At 37.4% G+C, this 6,397-nt stretch overlaps 1 protein-coding gene across 4 annotated transcripts in view; it reads left to right on the top strand.

Annotated features, from left to right (window-relative positions):
• The window catches only part of LOC109082837 (glutamic acid-rich protein-like), an 848,403-nt gene that overhangs the window by 774,061 nt on the left and 67,945 nt on the right, over window positions 1–6,397 (top strand). The gene's annotated exons all lie outside the window — the stretch shown is intronic.

The following is a 6,397-nucleotide window of genomic DNA, read 5'->3' as shown; positions in this document are numbered from 1 at the left end:
AACACAGAGTGAATTTCCTTCCGCAACAGATTTGAATCTCAATTTGACAGTTTAAAAGAGGAACCCAAGAGTGATTACCTGCATCTGATACAGAATTCATTCTTCAGGCCTATCTCATATTCATATTAAAACAGTTTGAATGTTTGCTGAGGAAAGCAATATATTTGTCATAGTATTCTTTCAATTGTTAAGGGATTTTCCATGATAACATTGGTCAATGCATTTGTTGGTTGCATCTTACAAGATTGTTTACAAAGACCATTTCTCAATACCAAATACTGTTATTAAATACTGTTATTGTTACTATTACTATTAAATACTATTATTATTATTATTATTATTATTAACCAATTCAGTCAAAAGTACAAAGGCAGCGCTCTGATACAGCATTAAAGTTATATAAAAATATAAAGCTATAAAACTTTGCCTTCTGTCAAAACTATTTGCGCTCAAACAAATTATAGATTAATAAAACCAAAGATTGCCTGTTAGATTATACAAAACAAATTATATCTCATGTTTAACCACTATAGAGACATCAGAGCCAGCAACAAATTCCAGAAGAACTGGCAGAGTTAAGGCTATTCTCTGCAGGTTCATGAGCGATGAACAGCTGGACACCCTGGAGCACACATCTGCAAAAATGTCAGAGCAATTTTTCAAATAGGTGCCATCAAAAACCCATTTTTAATAATTATTTATTAATAAACTGTTGTGTTGGCTTAAAATGTTTTGCTAGGTTAAAATGCTCTGCCACTAGGTGTCACTAATAACCTGGGCCTGTATTCACAAAACATTTTATCTTAACACTAAGAGTTCTCCTAAATAGAGGTAAAAGTTTTTACCTAAGAGTTTTCTCTTAAAACCTATTTACAAAGCTGCTGAGACAAACTTTACTAAGGAATAGATTGAAGTCTTAAGGTAAGAATAAGGGCGGGGTCACCCTCGTTGCTATGGATGATGTCACCATACTTACTTAATATGCACAAAGTGATTGGCTGATAGGGGAGGGGTCTCTGTCAGAGATTTATACATAGAAATATTGTAGAGCACAATATTATGTTGCCATATTCAGATAAAGGTTTTTAAAAAAATCCACATTCAAATAAAGATAGTCTCATAATGGGGGGTTTGGTTAACAGGTTAAACAAGTAGTGTGCTCCTCATAAACAAATAGCAGATATGCATATAAACAGCCTTTTAATTAACAGAATAATAGAATAATCATGGCTGATAGTAAGGCGTGTAAACATAAAAGAAAACTAAACTGGACGCAAGAACAGCTGTTACTTTTTGCCCAACTTGTTAATGAAAACAACAGTCATAATACCCTTGTGATTAAAGCGAAACCTTTTTAAAAGCTCATTGTCATCAAACTTTTCTAAAATGTTTACGTTCAGAGGCAGATTGCTGGCAACAACCATTTTAGGACAGTTTGTGACTTGGTATTAGTGACTTAGGAGTCCTCTTCACTACTCCTAATGTTTCACAGATTTAAGAGCTAGTTTTAGTGCTTGGTGAAATACTCTTAGAGCAAAAATGTAGGAGTCTTAAATTTAGGACTGACACGCCCATTATTTTTAAGATTTTTTCCTAAATCGGCAAGTTATGAGCTACTTTTAGCCTTAAAATGTTTTGTGAATACGGGCATTGGAGTGTAGAGGTAAAAGAGAATAAAGGGAGAGACGAAGTGTTGAGCTATGTAGAAGATTTTTATTAATCAAGTATAATCAAGGTGAAGCTAGCCATTTATCCATGGCAACAGTACCCTCAGGGTGAAAGGAGGGAGAGCTGGGAACAGCCTAACTGAGGTACAGTACAGGGCCCAGTATACCCTTGGGGAGGTCCAAATCCAGGCTATTAGTGGTGCCCAGAGAATCCTAAAGGGGAGAGTCAGCTTCCAATTTTGACAACTAAAGCTGACCAAGAGCCTATTATGCAAATTAAAATAGAAGGAAAAACCACACCCATGATGTTAGACACAGGTGCTAGATATGCCTGTTTAAATTTAAAATATGCCTCAAATCTCCCCTTGTCTGGAAAATTTGCAAAGACCATTGGATTCTCGGGAAAAATGCAATTAATTCCAATGACAGCTCCAGTGTGTCTAAAAAACAAAAAATCAAAGTATAACTATGCCTATTCTGGTATCAAATCAGACTCCTATCAGTTTGTTAGGAAGAGATGCAAATGTAAATTGGGGCTACAAATTAGGTGTTCTCCAGAAGGAATATATATCGACGCAATAGGAACAGAAACACAAATGGTAGTTGCAGAGCCAAAATCAAATGTCTATTGGATAGGACAGATAGAACAAGATGTGAGACAGAAAGTCAATAAGTGGGGAAAGTTTATTGAAGCACAGATTCCTGAAGCACAGCTACCAAAATCAGAATTTCATTGCACAATGATATATGATCCAGAGAGGGATGAAAAAATTGAACAAAAATGGCAGAAAGAAACAAAAGGACAGCAAATTGAGATAGTCTCCCAGTACATCATAATAGGGAAACAGGGAGCAGCTTTAAATATACCAGATGGTGAATTTGTTAAAAAATGGATCAGTGTAACTAATTCTGTCCCGCATATTGCAGTATATGTAGGAAAAAAATTGGGAAGCAAAAGATTTAGGACCAATGATGAAAAAGGCAGAACAAAGCAAATGGAAACCAACAGAACATCAATTGATTTTTCATTCAGCTGACAAAAATTACATCACAATTTTGTGTGCAACCAGTTTGCCGGGAATTCCTCAGGAAGTAGTTATCGGTCATATGAAAGTGACACAGATGACTACAACATCTGAAGTAATGAACAAAACTGAGACTGAGTTATTTAAGGAAATGGAGCGTCAGGTACCAACTTAATTATGGTCTCGACATGACACAGATATAGGATTAATAAAATCAGCAAATCCAGTAAGAGTTCAATTGATGCACAGCCAGATGCACGTCTGCCCAGAAAACCACAATACCCTTTATGTCCGGATGCTGAAGCAGGAATAAAAAAAACACTATTAAAGGTTTAGTGAAGGCAGGAGTATTAACAGTAAAGGTTGCCTATCTATACCACTCATTATTTTGTGCTGTCTCCCATAACTCATCATCTTGACTAATTTCTTCATCATCTTGGGCATCATAGTCAATGTTTCTATGATATTTAGGCAACTTTTATCCTTTGTAGGGACCTCTACAATATGGCACAGGCATGGGTCGACCCATAAGCATTTCACACAGTGTTAAGTGCGTGTTCCTGTTAGTTTGCATGCGATAGCTCATTAGTGCAACAGGTAAAGCATCAATCCAGTTTAGCTTAATACTTTCACATATTTCAAGTTTGGCCTTGAGGGTTCCATTTAATTTCTCTACCATCCCTTGTGATTGTGGATGGTAGACACTCCCTAGTCTCTGCTTTATTCTCAATTGTACTTGTTTTACAGTTTTTTTTTTTTTGTATAAATGCCGATCCATTATCTGAACTGATTTCTGATGGTATTTCTAATCTAGGAATTAGTTATCTTGTTATAAATTTAATTACTGTTCCTGCTCCCTAAATATTTGAATGGTCCTTCTGGTACTCTTGGCCTATTGGTGTTATTCCTTTTCTCACATTGTTTTTGGCACAAACTACACATGTGGACAAAAATTAATCTACCATTGCATGTAAATAAGGAGACCAATATCCTTGCTGTTTAATTTTCCTTATCACCCCCCCCCCCTCCCCCCCCCCCTTACGCAACTGTCAAAACCATGCACATCTAAAATGAGAATATTCAAAAGTGAAGTTGGCGCAAAAATTTGTCCTTCATGTGTACGCCAGATGTCTTGTGTGTCTTTTTTGGCCTCTCTTTGGTGACGCATATAATGTTAACAGGGGCCTGCTTGTTGAATTCGAATAATATCATCCAATTGAGGTTGAGGTTCTATAAGTACTACAGGTGCTAGTACTGCTACCTGACACCCTAAGGCTTTTTTAGCTTCCAAATCTGCTGCAATTTAAACCTCAATGACACAATAATTAACCAAACAAGTAACATAAAACATTAATTGACCTATTTGTTCAGCATGTTGTATGGGAGTCCCATCACTCTTTTTGAAACCTCTCTGCTTCCATACTGCTCCAAACAAATGACATACACCATGTGCATATGCTGAATCAGTGAAAATATTGGCAAGGCTGTACACAATGTTGTGATATCACAGGCGCAAATTCTTCCTTGTTCTTCTTTACTACTGAATATCCTGTATGAATTCCTACATGATCTCTAAAGCTAGAACCATCTACGAAGTAAGTGACTTCTGCTTCAGGGATTGGTTTAGACTCGAGATCTGGCCATAATCTAGTAAATGCCAATGAATCAGTCACACAATCATGGAGCTGTCTTTCAAATGCCAAAGGAATTAATTCAGCTGGATTAACCGTATGGCATCGCTTAATTATTACATCTGAATATGTGAGTAGCGACGAAAATTCTAGAATTCGGGCCTGTGTCAGAACAAATTTCCCTTGTTCTATTAACTCCACAATTTTGTGATGAGTATAAATTGTTACTGGGTACCTCATGGTTATAGTAGATGCTTTCTCATATGCATAGTATACTGCTGCAAGGCCTTGTTGGTAACATGGCGGATAACCTTGTGCTACATTGTCCAACTTTGTACTGTAGTAAGCTGTAGGCTCTTTTTTCTTTCCACTACAGGTCTCTTGCATCAATACAGCTGATGCATAACCATCAGCTCTGTTTGCGATATATAGATGAAATTGTTTAGAGTATTCAGGATTTCCCAAGGCAGGGGGTTGTAGTTCTTTTGTATTTATAGCATTTGTAAAACTGCATTTTTCCATCTCAAAAATATATCTAAATTATGGCCTATGCTCTCAATGTCAAATGCAGAAATGTTAATCCATGCGTTCATAACCTCAAGGTTAGATTATTGTAATGCTTTATTGGGTGGTTGTTCTGCATGCTTAGTAAACAAACTCCAGTTAGTCCAAAATGCAGCAGCTAGAGTTCTTACTAGAACTAGAAGTATGATCATATTAGCCCGGTCCTGTCAACACTGCACTGGCTCCCTATCAAACATCGTATAGATTTTAAAATCTTGCTTATTACTTATAAAGCCCTGAATGGCTTAGCACCTCAGAATTTGAATGAGCTCTTGTTACATTATAGTCATCCACGTCCGCTGCGTTCTCAAAACTCTGGCAATTTGATAATACCTAGAATATCAAAGTCAACTGCGAGTGGCAGATCCTTTTCCTATTTAGCATCTAAACTCTGGAATAACCTACCTAACATTGTTTGGAAGGCAGACACACTCTTGCAGTTTAAATGTAGATTAAAGACCCATCTCTTTAACCTAGCTTACACATAACACACTAATACACTTCTAATATTCAAATCTGTTAAATGATTTTTAGGTTGCATTAATTAGGTAAACCGGAACCAGAAACACTTCCCATAACACCTGATGTACTTGCTACATCATAAGAGGAATGGCATCTACGCTAATATTAGTCTGTTTCTCTCTTATTCCGAGGTCACCATAGCCACCAGATCCAGTCTGTATCCAAGTCAGAGGGTCACTGCAGTCACCCGGATCCAGTACGTATCCAGCCCAGATGGTGGATCAGCACCTAGATAGGACCTCTACAGCCCTGAAAGACAGTGGAGACCAGGACAACTAGAGCCCCAGAGACAGATCCCCTGTAAAGACCTTGTCTCAGACGACCACTGGGACAAGACCACAGGAAACAAATGATTCTTCTACACAATCTGACTTTGCTGCAGCCTGGAATTGAACTGCTGGTTTCGTCTGGTCAGAGGAGAACTGGCCCCCCGACTGAGCTTGGTTTCTCCCAAGGTTTTTTGTCCAATCTGTCATCGATGGAGTTTTGGTTCCTTGCCGCTGTCGCCTCTGGCTTGCTTAGTTGGGGACATTTCATTTACAGCGATATCGTTGACTTGATTGCAAATGATTGCACAGATACTATTTAAACTGAACTGAGCTGCATGATGACATCACTGAATTCAATGATGAACTGCCTTTATAACTTTCATTTGCAGTATTGACACACTGTTTTCCTAATTAATGTTGTTCAGTTGCTTTGACACAATCTTTTTTGTTTAAAGTGCTATATAGATAAAGGTGACTTGACTTGACTTGACTATAGTCTCAAATGCTAGTAATGCATCTGTATTCCATTTTAATGGATTACCTAAATGTTGCAGTCCTGCATGTTTCATGATTTCTCTCAGTGGAGCTGTTTTTGCTGCATAGTCTTCCATCCAATCAGCACTAAAGCCGGTGCCCCTGGGTCAAGCAAGTCACTGTCAAGTCATACAAATGTTTAATGATTTAACTAAATTTATAAGTTAAAATAAGTTAAAAAAAAA

Source organism: Cyprinus carpio, chromosome B22 (assembly GCF_018340385.1).
Source record: "Cyprinus carpio isolate SPL01 chromosome B22, ASM1834038v1, whole genome shotgun sequence".
NCBI classification, from domain to species: Eukaryota; Metazoa; Chordata; class Actinopteri; order Cypriniformes; family Cyprinidae; genus Cyprinus; species Cyprinus carpio.
The sequence above is the reverse complement of the archived record's forward strand: the minus strand, read 5'-3'. Positions and strand labels throughout refer to the sequence as shown.